The sequence below is a fragment of the Carassius gibelio genome, chromosome A12 (assembly GCF_023724105.1).
Source record: "Carassius gibelio isolate Cgi1373 ecotype wild population from Czech Republic chromosome A12, carGib1.2-hapl.c, whole genome shotgun sequence".
In the NCBI taxonomy this organism is placed as follows: domain Eukaryota; kingdom Metazoa; phylum Chordata; class Actinopteri; order Cypriniformes; family Cyprinidae; genus Carassius; species Carassius gibelio.
This window is the reverse complement of record NC_068382.1, coordinates 14,860,723-14,874,770: the sequence shown is the minus strand read 5'-3', so window position 1 is coordinate 14,874,770 and position 14,048 is coordinate 14,860,723. Positions and strand designations below refer to the sequence as shown.

The window sequence follows — 14,048 nt, the reverse complement described above, 5'->3', positions numbered from 1 at the left end:
CTCACACAAATACATACACACACACACACACACACACTCCTCAGAGACTAGGGACGGGATGCAGGAAATTGTCCTCCACCTCACTTGAAAGTAGGCCCCTGGTAAAAGAGCTTCCAGAGGGTGTATGTGTGTTAAAGTTGTTTGGTGGGGCCCAAGAATTGAGCTGCTGGTTTGTTTTCAGAGCCATTACTATGACAGACTGTTTACAGAGAGGGGCAGATTACAGTTGCACTCTGCACTGTTGCTAGTCCCCCAGCATAAACAGCCACACCAGCACGGCTTACTGTTATTAATGAAGAGCTACTCTTCTCGCTCTACTTATTTACCACACTCATGATTCATCATGCTCTTGAATTGCCTGCATCCTTAAAAGACACATTAAAGAGCCTGACGAGTGCAGTTGTATTTCCTATGCTGGCATATTTCCTATTGAAGCAAAAAAAAAAAAAAAAAAAAAAAAAACTGTAGTTTCCATCACAGTAACTAGCATGTTTTTATGTTATTTTAACATTATAAGAAATCATCAGAAATCAGAAAGTTTTTGTATTATTATCAACGCTCAAAACAGTCAAGCTGCTTATTTTTTGTTGTTGGTGAAAACTGTGATACTTTTTTCAGGATTAATCAATTTAATGATTTGCTTGTTTAATGTGTTTTTTTCATTTTATGTTTTGTTTTATTGTACGGTGTCCTTCAGTGTCTTGAAAGGCGAAAATAAATAAAAGGTACTATTATTATTATTATTATTATTATTATTAATAATAAAAATACTTCTCTAATTGTCTAATGGTATTTCTAAGGCTAATTTTTATAGCTAATATTTTATGAATTGAATACGAATTAAATAAATTTTGTAGCTTTCTATATTTTCATCACATGTAACACGCATTTCACAGACACTTTCTATTTAGCAAACAAAGTACAATATCTTAAAAAAAACTGTGTTACTGTAGAAATGTTGGTTGTGGTGTAAATAACAAGTGTGAGGAACAGTCATTTTTTTAATTTATTCATATTCATATATATAAATTAAGTCATATTCACAGAATTGTTGAAATTATTATCAGACTATTAAAAATGCTGTATTTTTGTTATAAATGTTATGTTATATTCTTCAAGCTAGGACTGTACTGTTTTAGTGTGACGTTCATATACATATTCGCATATATTGTACCATATCTCCTCATTTGTACGTTTTTTTGAAAATTGAGGAAACACCCATTACACAAGTGTGTGTATGTCTAGGTTTTAAAGGCACACTGTAGTGGAATACACACATACACTATTGATATTTCTTATTCAGGTGTTGATTATGATCAGACTCCGATTCACAGAAAAAAAAAGAATCGCATCCTGCTGTTTACATACACACAGGAGAAAGAAGGAGAGGACACAGGAGAAAGTTCTGGAAAGACAGCAGGGTAGTTTGGTGCCAGAACAGATAGCATTCCGGATGCCGCTCCACCTGGGAAAGTGACTGAAGTGGAGCAACCCTAGAAAAATAAGGGGGGTAAATTAGGACGATAATTAAAACAGAGTGCTGACAGAAGGAGAGAAGTTCAGCCAAGAGTCTGGCACAACAAACACTACCGACTGGAAGACTTCAGGCCATGTCAGAAAACCCCTAACGCTATATTTACAGAGCAAATAAAATGCTGCAGACATGACATTTCTGATGTCAGTTAAGACCTCCAGATATTTACAGAAAAGGCTTTTCCTTCAACAGGAATTGAGAGCATGTAGCAATTGCGCGTTTGAATCTTAATTCCTGAGACCATTTACACATCTTAAGACATTTAGACAGGTTGTATTTGCATAGTTGTTTGGATTTTTTAACATTAAATGCAGGCCCGGGGAAATGTACCCTGCATCAAGTGTAACAGGAAATGCAGACAGCATATTATATCGAGAACGTCATCCTGACAGCAACCCTAGCAGCAAAGATACATATGCATTTAGTGTTTTCAGCAAACAGAGCTGTTCTTTGTTTAGATGGTACACACTGCTCAGCACTCAGTCTCCATGTGTGTCTCCGAGGCCCTCAGTTTCGTGTAGAGCAGACACTCCTCAAACACACCGGCCCACATGCATGCACAAACACAATAAACAGTGGCGCCTGTCTTCTTCTTCATTTGTTCCCTGACCAAAACACACACCATACACGACACGCAGTCATGCACATGCACCCGTACACACACAACAGCCTTTCTCTGAGGAACGCAAATGCTAAAAAATCCGTGAGTGATATTCATCGCCGAGGAGTCCCCGTCTGAATGTTTTGAGAAAAATGGATAGAGACACCATTCATCAATTTGATTGATAGTGTGAAAAGCACACTTCATTTACACTGTGTCCTCAGATCGGCCAGTTACACGTGTCCTCGAAATCAATAGAGGAGAAGCGTTGAATAAACTACTTTTATGTGGAAAAAGATAAAACTGACTGCCTGTCTGGTAATCTACAACATGTTCCCCATGACAGATTCATTGTAGAGTGAGCTATATTTGGGGTGTACTACCAGAGTTTTTTTGACAGACAATGTTGGAACATGGGATCCGCGGATATAACTGACCATCATAAAATATTTATAAGCCAAAATTTCCTCCAAAGAAACATGACTTCTTTGGTTTATCCAATAAATGCCCAAGGTCTTGCTCTCTATTTGGAAGTATTGCAATGGTCAACACACATACAACAAATAAGGCATCAACATGAGAATATTTGAAAAGGGCGTGCGTACAATTATATCTAAAAACATCTAAAGCATAGCAAGTGCCATTCCAGCCTGGCAATTGCAGCCCATCCCAAAGTTATGTGGATCTGCCAGCACCTGCCATTTAGTTCTGCAGATAACCATAGTAACAGGAAGGGCAGATGGGGCACAGAGAATAAGAGAATAGAAGAGTGAGTGGGAAGAGCAAGGGAAGAGGGGAATAAAGAAAGAGGAATGGGGGTGGGGGTAATGAGTTTTAGGAGCGGCAGGATGGAAACAGGATGAGAGTCTCCAAGAGACTCGTTTAATGCAGAACAGAGGGAGTTTTATACCCTACTTCCTCTCTCTCATTTGGGTTTGAAGGAATGAGAAGGTGGGCAGACATGATTTGTCTCCAATTGTTCTGTTCACAGAGTGGTTACAGCATGAGTAACATGTAGTGAGTTTCACATGTTATTATTAGTAATATACTAAAAGATCAGTTTTGTGTTTTCTATATATATTAGCTGGAGTAGTTTATCCTCTTTAAAGGGAAAGTCACCGAAAAATGAAAATATTCAACTGATGTCCTCACGTCGTTCCAAACCTGTAAGACTTTCTGTCTTTCTTCTGTGGAACATAAAAGAAGATAATTGGAGAAATTTTGTAGTGTTTTATTTTTTACTGTTATTTTTTTAAAATACAAAGATATTAAACATATCATCTTTCGTGCTCTGCAGAAGAAATTAATTCATAGGTTTAAATTAAACTTAAATGAGAGATGGGGAAATTTTTAAGAAACTCACTATTCCCGTACAGGGCACGCTCACACACACAAAGTTTAGTCAGGAGTGACTCTCCCAGTAGGAAGTTGACTTGGTAGATCTACTTTCTTAAGAAGCCAGGGGTGAAAATAGATTAAAGCCCACCCTGCCGAGTGAGACAACGACAGACTGTGTGAGTGTGCAAAAGAGATGAAAAGTTGTATCATAAAGTATCTGGTTCCAGTGCTACAGTTAACACATCTAACAAAATACGCACACACACACACACTTGTGTTTGAAGACACGAGTGTGTGGAGAGGAAATGACAATAAACACACAGGAGGAAAAACACACAGTTTGACGTGACGGCAGGTGACATGTTCATATACCTAAAGCAGTTTAAAGTAACCTGAAAATAGATGTGATGACAAACCGAAACCTTGGCCTTGCAATGCCTGTGCTTTCCAGCAGGACCAACAGCATGTCTTAAATTGAGCTTGTTTTGCCACTTGTAAGAAGGATATGCATTATATGATACACATTATCATATATTTTAATTAATTTGAAAACTAAAATAACCCACATACTTTGATAAAAAAAAAAAAAAAACCTTGACCAGAATTATTTCAATCAACAGGATACAATATATTCTTATATAAGAACATTATCATGGATGACTTCAGTACAGGTCAAGGAGGAAATGTACCATGTAAGAGAAATTAAGAAGTGTAAAATCAAATGAATGACAAGCCGGATATGCGATATTCTTACTGATGCTGAAACGCTAATGCGGTTTTTGTGTCCCTCTATCAAAGCAAAAGGAGTCAGTCTGGAGCGTTTATGCATCAGAGACTGGCACCAGCAGAGATAAAAGAGATTTTAACCAAATAGCACAGAAAGGACAAAAGAGGCACCGAGACAGTGAATAGCTGTATACTGACTCACTTCACCTATTCATTCACCCATCTATTGATTTTTTCCTCCAATGCTCTCTCATTTCTGTTTTGAACTCAATATGTTCACCCCGCCGGTGCACGCGCCGCCAAAATATTGTCAGAAACACCCTTTATTTGCAATAAAGCCTCAGATTCTTAACTGCTGTATTCAGTCAACAGAAGTTTGCCGACCGTAAAACAGGATGCAGATTTCCCAACACTCTCAACCGTGCAGTTCATGAGTCTTGGCTCCAGGTGAAAGGACAACAGTCCACACTGTCCACATGTTCTGCAAACAGATAAAACGGTCCTGCCAGTGTAAACAGAAAGGAAGAGCAATTATTAAGAAATAAGCAGTTTAAATTGGTGTTCACCAAAATGTACATTTAAAAGCTTTCTATCACTTTCAAATCTCTCACATCTTCTTTCATAATTCATATTTACTCCTCCGTCCAGTCCCCCAGTGGGTACCCACATCAGTTATCGCTGTTCTTGGGGTAGAAATTGGTCTTTTCTTCAAAAGCTCCCGACTGTCCAATCTCCCCAGTTATCTTTCTTTTCCTTTCTTTTTTGCTCCCTCACTTCCCCTGGTGGTCTGTGTGTTGGCAGACCACGGGAGGCAGATGACTCTTCCCTCTCTTTGAAATGAGAGAGAGAGAGAGAAAGCGAGGTGGAGAAAGAGTGAGAGAGTCAACAGTGTAGACATCAAACACAGCAAAGTCACGACAAAGGACATTTAGGAAAGAACTTTTGATCTGTTCCACACTCCACCTCCCTCTGCCCTCTGTAAACCTGCCTATTAAAAGTGTAACTCAAACCAGGCTTGTTGGCACAGGAGGAGACATGTTTGGGCTACGATTACTCAGCTCAGGTCAAAGGTCATTGAATGGGTCTGTACACATGGGACTGTAACAGAGTTTAACCTGTGGATTTAGAAAACATTTTGAAAAAGACTGATTGATCTGTTTTGCTGTAATTCACCCACAATAAGAATTTTGACATCATCTATTCAACCTGTGTCGGTCTACCTGAACGTGAAACATAAAAAAAAAAAAAAGTTTAGCAGAATGTTTCAGTTGCTCGTTTTTAATACAGTGACAATAGAGTGTCAAGCACTAAAAAAATGCTCCTAAAAAGTTTTTCAAGTCTTCTTAGCCCGTCAGTGTTTAAAAAATGTTTATAATAATATAAATATAAATATTATCACTAAATTAATACTTGAACTTATTTCAGTTAGTTTCAAAGGAAACATTTCTATGTTTTGATTTAAGTTTTTAGAGCTTACTCTTCACTTTCTTTATATAAAGACACCTTGAAAGTCCTGAAATCTCATTTTTATGGTCTGTGTAAGAAGGAAAACCCTACAGATATAATACAGATTTAATATAAATACAATTCCTTTCAGAAATTTAATTTAAAAAATATATAAATATTACAAATTATTTCAATGTGTATTCACAGGCCCATTGGCCACTTTGAGCTGCATGTGATTACGTTAAACAATGTTCTGTTAATCTCACAAAAGAACACAAATCTACACATTGACTTTGGCACAGTTGGAGAGATGGAGATAATCGGCAGGAGAGACGCATTGCTCACTTTCATTCTGCCACTGTAGAGAGGGAACAAAGGACAGAGGTCAGAGGTCAGAACGGCAGGCCTCAAAAGAGTACAAGACAAAACATACAAACAGACATACCGACACACAAACTACAAGCCAAACACCAACATACATAAAAACACAAACACGCCCACACACATTACACACATGCATTTTATTATAAAGTATTAAAATCTGGTTGTAATTTGCTGTCCAACAGGAACATCAGTCCATATACACTACCAGTCAAAGCTTTGGAATAATTATTATTTAATGTTTTTGAAAGAAGTTCATTATACACCAAGGCTACATTTATTTGATTAAAAAATACAGTAAAAAAAAAAAAAAAAAAGAAATATTGTAAAATATTTTTTTCTATTTTCATGCGTTTTAAAATATTATTTATTTCTGTGATGGCAGAATTTCTAATATGCTAAAATGGTGCTTAGTTATTATCAATTATTACTTGTGCTCAGTTATAAATTATCAATGCTGAAAACAGCTGTGCTGTTTTTTTGTGGGGGGGGGGGGGGGGCTGATAAAAAGATTCTCAAGTTTTTTTATGAACAGAAAGTTCAATGAACAGCATTAATTTGAAACAGAAATCTATATTTATTGTCACTTTTTATCAATTGAATGTGTTCTTACTGAATAAAAGATTGATTGATTGATTGATTGTACCCCATACTTTTGAAAAGCAGTGCATCACAGTTTCCACAAAAATATTAAGCAGCAAAAACACTGATATTAAGATAATATTAAGCAGTTTTCAATATTAATAATAATTCAGATTGTTTCTTGTTTGAAGCACTGACAAACTTTTTTTGACACCAAAAAAGACAATTGCAACTCGTGACACTAATGGAAAAGAAATTGCACACTAGCTTTAAAGCACAGATATTTGAGGTATGAGAGGATATGAAGTCAGCAGTTTGTATATAATGCTTTCATCAGAGACAAGTGTGGACAACAGAGAGTCCTATTAACAAACTTTAAAAGAGATTAAAGGGACCAGTGCCTGAATCAAATGCTGCTAAAAGCCCAATGAAAGTAAAACCGAGCCAGTAAACGTCCGCGCTTTAAAAGCTGCCACAAACAAGCGCTAAAGGACAGTCGGGTTGTATATTCTCTGCTTGGCCTGTGCTTTGGTGTGCATGTGTATGCCGGTATGCCGGTGTTCTCATATAATGTCCTAAAAGCTTTCTAAGGGTCAGTGTTTGAGTGAGTGCATGTGTCTGTTTAACCATCTTTGTGAGCGGTTTATGTTTCTCAGGCGTTATGTAATGCATGTTCTCTGCAACTTATTAAGGCTTTCAGTGATGTTTGTATGTGTGTGTTTCTGTAGGCCTATGTGTCATTGCATCCTGGTGGTCATGTTCAGTATGTGTTTTGGCTGGTACTGCATAGCTATATGCTTAAAGCAAAAGGTCACCGCAATTGTAAACTTAAATTTCACCTTGTTTCTCATTCAAGCTATTGCATGACTTCAGAATATGTGCAATAATGGTACAAGTTGCATGGATTACATATTATGTTTTTTTCTTTAGCTTTAAAGCCACTAGTCACTGTCCACTTTATGGAAGCAAGCAGTATGAACCTTCTTCAAAACTTCTCTTAATGTGTTCCAAGCATGACAGACAATCAAGATAATAGTCTGTTCAATCTTTAGTAAGATGGAACCATTATAGAGGAGAAGGACACAATATAATATTCCTAGACAGAGAAGAAAAGAGTTTTAAAGGCAAGGAAATTTGTAGCTGCATTTGCCAGAGAAGGTCTTGGTATCTCAAGTGAGCATTTGAGAAGATATGAAGAAACTTGTTTCAATGGATTCCACTTTATTTTATTGTTATTATTTAGTTGAACATAACACACACACATGCACAAAGTCATTTCAAAATGGTTTTCTTCATTTAATATATTTTAAAATGTACTTTTGTTTTGAATAAACGTACCCTTTTAAGGATTCTTTTGACACACAGAAACGGCAAAAGCTTTAATTTGAAATAGAAATATTTTGTGACATTATTAGTGTCTTTGCTGTCACTTTTTTACTTTTTTATCACTTTTTTAAATATAATTTTTTATGTGTTCTTGCCAAATAAAACTTTTTTTTTTTTTTTTTACAATCAGATTTATGACTACCAATGTGCGACTAAAGAGCATTTGAGCTTTATTGATAGACAATACAAGGCAAAAAAATATACAAATGCACTTACTCTTATCCGTCTGTCTTTGCCACCATTACACTATTGGTAGTCAAGTATGTGACAAAGTGTAGTTGTGCTTCAGTTTGAACTGTGTCTCAATCTCGCTCCAGGCAGATGGTCTGAAGTCAGTCTCTAATAGCTCAGGAAACAGACTCCTATCTCAGCCGAACACTCTCCAGCTCTGCTGCATCTACTCACTAACAGATAGCACAGAAGTAGAGTCAGCTATGTGTCTGCATATGAGTGGATGCATGTGACATCAAAACTTGTAAAACGGCATATTTCTATCTCAAGAATATATCTAAATTAGTAACTACGCTCCCAATGTCAAATGCAGAAACATTAATTCATGCATTCATGGTCTCAAGGTTAGATTACTGTAATGTTTTATTGGGTGGTTGTTCTGCATGCTTAATAAACAAATTCCAGCTGGTTCAAAATTAAGCAGCTATAATTGTACCCTCACCGTACCTTTATTTCTGAGAGTGTAGAGTTCTTCTGCTTCAGATCATTTTTGTGAATCCTGTCATACTCAACACTGCACCGGCTCCCTATTTAACATCGTATAGCTTTTAAAATCTTGCTTGTTACTTATAAAGCCCCGATTGGTTTAACACCACAGTATTTGAACAAGCTCTTAATGCATTATAGTCCTCCGCATCCACTGTGTTCTCAAAACTCTGGAAATGTGATAATACCTTTTCCTATTTAGAACCTAAACTCTGGAATAGCCTTCCTAACATTGTTCAGAAGGCAGACACACTCTGTCAGTTTAAATTTAGATTAAAGAACAATCTCTTTAACCTGGCTTACACATAACACACTAACACATTTCCAATATTCAAATCCGCTAAAGGATTTTTAGGCTGACTTAATTAGGATTAAACTGGAACCGGGAACACTTCCCATAACAAAGGATGTTCTTGCTAGAAGAATGGCATCCACACTCATTTTAGTCTGTTTCTTTCTTATTCTGATGTCATCGTAGCCACCAGATCCAGTGTGTATCCAGATCAGAGGGTCACTGCAGTCACCCGGATCCTGTATTATCCAGACCAGATGGTGGATCAGCACCTAGAGAGGACCTCTACATCCCTGAAAGACAGCGGAGACCAGGACAACTAGATGAGCCCCAGAGACAGATCCCCTGTAAAGACCTTGTCTCAGAAGACCACTGGGACTAGACCACAGGAACCAGAAGAGTCCTCTGCACAATTTGACTTTGCTGCAGCTTGGGATTGAACTGCTGGTTTCGTCTGGTAAGAGGAGAACTGGCCCCCCAACTGAGCCTGGTTTCTCCCAAGGTTTTTTCTCCATTCTGTCACTGATGGAGTTTTGGTTCCTTGCCACTGTTTCCTCTGGCTTGCTTGGGGACACTTAATATCCAGCATTATTGTGGACTTGATTGCACAAATACTAAACTGAACTGAGCTGGATGATGACATCACTGAATTCAATGATGTTTTCTTTAACTGAAAATTTAGTGTTTACTATTTTCCTATTTAATACTGTAAAGTTGCTTTGACACCATCTGTATTTGTCATGATTCTGCCTTCATGTCCTGACTTTTCTCTAGTCTTGAGGCAGGATCATGACAGACCCGTGTTTTGTGTACAAGCACATGGCCTTGTCTTTGGGCCATGTGCTTGTGTTGTCTCGTCCCCTTGCCCTGCCCCCTTGTTATCCTAGTCTTGTCGTGATTGCCTTATCTGTGCCACCTGTTGTGTCTTAATTAGTTCTCCTATTTAGATCCCCTAGTGTGCTCTGTCTTTTGTCGGTTCATTGTTCCTCATATGTATTTCTACATGTCAGCCTCGTGAGATATTGTATCCTTGTAACCCCTTTAAGAAATCTTTGTGTAACAGTGAGTGTTTATTTAGTGTTCTCGTGTTTTGAGTCTTTGTTTATCTTGTTAACTCAGTCCTGTTAAGTTATTTTGTATCTGCCCTAGTCCTTGTTTTCCCCCTCGTGGGTTTTGTTTTCCCCACCCCTCCACATAACAGTATTGTTAAAAGCACATATATATATATATATATATATATGTATGTATATATACACAAAGGTGACTTGACTTTACTTGGCATCACTGAAATAAATGTGTGTGTGGTTACTATGAAGGTATAGCATCTGCCCAATAACTGACAGACAAAGCCAGAAAACAGACTTTTGTCTAACACGCAGCTGATCACAAAGATAAACATATAAACACTTTTTTTTACAGCATGCCAGATGGATGCTGGTGCACAACTTCAACAGCAGTAATGAACTGGTTATATAAACCTGATATCATGCTTTTACATAAAAAACAAACCAGTAAAGTCTTGATGTACTCATGGCGATGCTCTTTTTTTTGCTCCTTGCTCAGAGGTAAAACTATGCAATGATATATGGTTTTCAAACATTCCAACGCTGCAGTGTAGAAATAAAAGTTAAGAAATCATCTGTTCATATATAATGTACTATAAAGAGTGGTTCTGAACCACCAAAAAGAACACTTTCAGTTGGCCCCATTTTGTCTGGCCCAAATCACACATGTATTTCTTAGTTTCAACTATTTTTTAATGGTTCAAAACAATCTGCCATTATTTACCCATTCTTATGTTTTTCCAAAGTGGTTTGACAATTTTCATACCAGGACAGTTTAGTGACAACGTAAAGCTCCCTAAAAAATTTAAATAAAATAAACAAACCAAAAACACTCCTAATACAATACATATTTTTAACTATCCAAGCATGAAATTTCAAGTATCTTCTAGCCATACAATATCATGAATTTGTGTGACAATGAAGTCATGAGTCAGTGAAAATTTAAAACACACACGCGCACGCACACAAAGAAGTAATACATTTGCAAACTTCTGCTATCAAATGGTGAACCAAATCAACTGGTTGATTTAAAAGAATTGTCAATGATTTGCATGCTGATCTTCAGTCACAGTGGTTAACATCTTTTCAGAGGTGAAAATTAAAATAACTTAAATTTCAGCCTTCTCTCATACTAACTTTCATTTGTGGGTGATTTATTAATTTAATGTGTTAGGTTTTAAGCACGCATATACACATTCAGCTAATAAAGACACTATATATATATATATATATATTAGGGGTGTAACGGTTCACAAAATTCACGGTTCGGTTCGATACGATACACTGATGTCACGGTTCGGTTCGGTTCGATACGTTTTAGATACAGCAAAATGTAAAAACATCTCAACTTTTCAGAATGCCGCAAGCGCACCGCGGGTCATGTGACAAGAACTAACCAATCAGCTTCATCCTTTCCCGTAACAACGTTGAGAGCTCAGCCAAGATGAAGGATCAGCTGATCATAGTTGTATATGGATTGCAATTTTGAAATAAATTTAGTAGCAGAGCTACTGCAAGCGATTTTTAGAGCTGCAAATCCATTTATCCTTCGCTGAAATTTCCGCGTCTCATGGAGAGAGCACGTCATTGTTGCTTAGCAAAGACAGACGCCTCATGAGCGCTTCTGCCCAAGCGCTTTGGAAAGGAGGAGAAAGACGCGCTTAGCGTTTTCCATGCGTTTTTAGGCACGATATGTGAACGGCCCCTAAGGCGCTCGCTCACTCAGCACGCGCTGAAGGCTCGTTGCAAAATGTCGAATGCCTTTAACAGACCAGAAATATAAGATCCTAAAATAACCAACAGGTCTGGTGTTTGGGTTGGATTCCCTGTAAGCTATAGTTTCTAAATGCTGCAGGGATAGTTTGCTGCGTGCATGTTTCTCCTTTTTTTCGTCTTTTCCCAGATAGTACTGACGCATATATCCCAGATATTCCCGCTGGTGTTTTTTTTTTTTTTTTTTTTTATTCCCGCTGGTGTACCCTGTCATGTTGCAGATGCGACATACCGTTGTTTTTTTATCCACCACTCTCTTGCCATCACCATTATAGCTTAAAGGGAATCCAAAGTGCACCCAAACACCAGACCTGTTGGTTATTGGAGGATCTTCTCATTTCTAGTCTGTTAAACGCATTGGCTATTTTGCAACGAGCCTTCAGCGCGTTCTGAGTGAGCGAGCGCCTGCTGAGTAGCCTAACATAAACATATAAGATGGTGTTTTTTTCTTCTTCGGGAGTGTCAGGGGCGTTGCCTGTTACGTTGTTTGGGTTATTGGGCTACCTTGTTGAACGCATATCATTATATTTCTCTCTCTCTCTTTTTTTTTTTTTTCAAATATAATTAATTACTCCAACGAACCGTTCGGTATACATAATGCGTACCGCGTACCGAACCGAAAGCGTCGTACCGAACGGTTCAATACGAATACGCGTATCGTTACACCCCTAATATATATATATATATATATATATATATATATATATATATATATATAAATTGTTCTTCATTGAAGAACAACAGTGGGTGTCTTGTAGCTTCTGAAATAAAGTGCACTAACTTTCTTGAGCCTGTGGGTGGCACAAAGATCACCTCAGTGCTGTCGTGAACTTTTATGTAAGATTTATGTAAGCTTGAAAGCATGTGTGAGAGAGGATTACATTTTCACTCTGGACTTTATCCACCGCTTCCTGCCAAGCTTTTCCAGTTGGTCACAATCAGACTAATGGAATGAGGTTTATCAGAGCAAGATGAACTTTGACCCATAAAGCCTAAACAAGACTCGGGACAGGGTGAGGTTCATAACACACACTTAGCCTATCGTATGTACAAACATTCCCACAAACGCACACTCATTTTTATTTGAATGCCGAATAGAAGGAAGATCAAGAGTGTATTTTCCTGCTGCTGTAGGAAAGAATAAAAGCAAGGTATGACCTACCACAGAGAGGACAAAGAGATGACTCTGTAGCAGGTAAACCAAGACATCTGCTGAAACATGGGATGAAACAGTGTCATCCATCTGAATTCTCTCTCTCTGTCTGTCTCATTCTGTTGTTCACTCTTTCTGTCTTGCTTTCTTTCTGGAATCAAAGCGACATTGCTTTGGCTAATCAGCTACTCCTTTGATCCCTGTCTATCAGGACCCCAGGGGACTCTGGGTTGCCCTTTCATCTGCCTGACTACTGGCTGCTTTCAGAGAAGACAGTGATAATCTGATTAACTGTAATACTTATCCTAAAAAGAGAGAATGAGAGAGAGAAAGAGACAGAAGAGAGACACAGAGAGAGAGTGAAAGACAGAAATTGTTTGGGTGGGTACGGGGGTGGAGACCTTTTCCTACAAAACAAATGCCTAAAACGAACAACAGTGACCAAAATCTTAGTCCTGGACATACAAATCATATTAAAAGACGGAGGTCTTATATATAAACAAACACAAACACAAAAAGCCAGGAGTTTAGATTCACATACAAATGCTGAGCCAAACGTCTTCCTTCAGTAAGTATAACTGGTCTACTTTCACTGCTGTTTGTTTTCAGGGTAATTAGTTTGGAAGGGCAAAGTTGCTCTACCTACTCCAACCCCCCAGCAAATCATCCACTTCCTCTTCCTGTTTGTGCCAAGAACACTCTCAAACAGCTCGCTGTCAGGCACCAGTGTTTTATATACTTTAAGTATACCTTTTATGTTTTGTTTCGGTTAGCATTACTAACTATTTCCAGTTATGGTTTTAGTTTTAGTCAAGCACACTGCAGAGGACAGGCGAACAATAAAGAGCGGAGAAAAAGACTGCGAGGAAGAGAGAGAACAGGTCTAGCCCTGCCTGTGTGAATTAGATATGATGTCCTCTCAAGATAATGTTTTAAATGGTCACTTACTTCAAGGGTGTCCTCTGGAAGAGTACTGTAAATGATGGAATGCGCAAGCTCCTTTTTGAGGCCATTGATAGAGTTGTGATACTTTGAAATCACGCAAGAAAACACTG

General features: G+C 37.9%; 1 long non-coding RNA gene across 1 annotated transcript; it reads right to left on the bottom strand.

Moving 5' to 3' along the window:
• Positions 1-3,350: 3,350 nt before the first annotated feature.
• LOC128025256 (uncharacterized) lies at positions 3,351-10,848 on the bottom strand. Its single transcript, XR_008186123.1, has 3 exons — positions 8,211-10,848; positions 4,811-6,003; positions 3,351-4,701 (listed from the first exon to the last, which is right to left on the bottom strand). It is a non-coding gene; the product is annotated as an uncharacterized LOC128025256 (long non-coding RNA).
• Between the last annotated feature and the right edge of the window lie 3,200 nt (positions 10,849-14,048).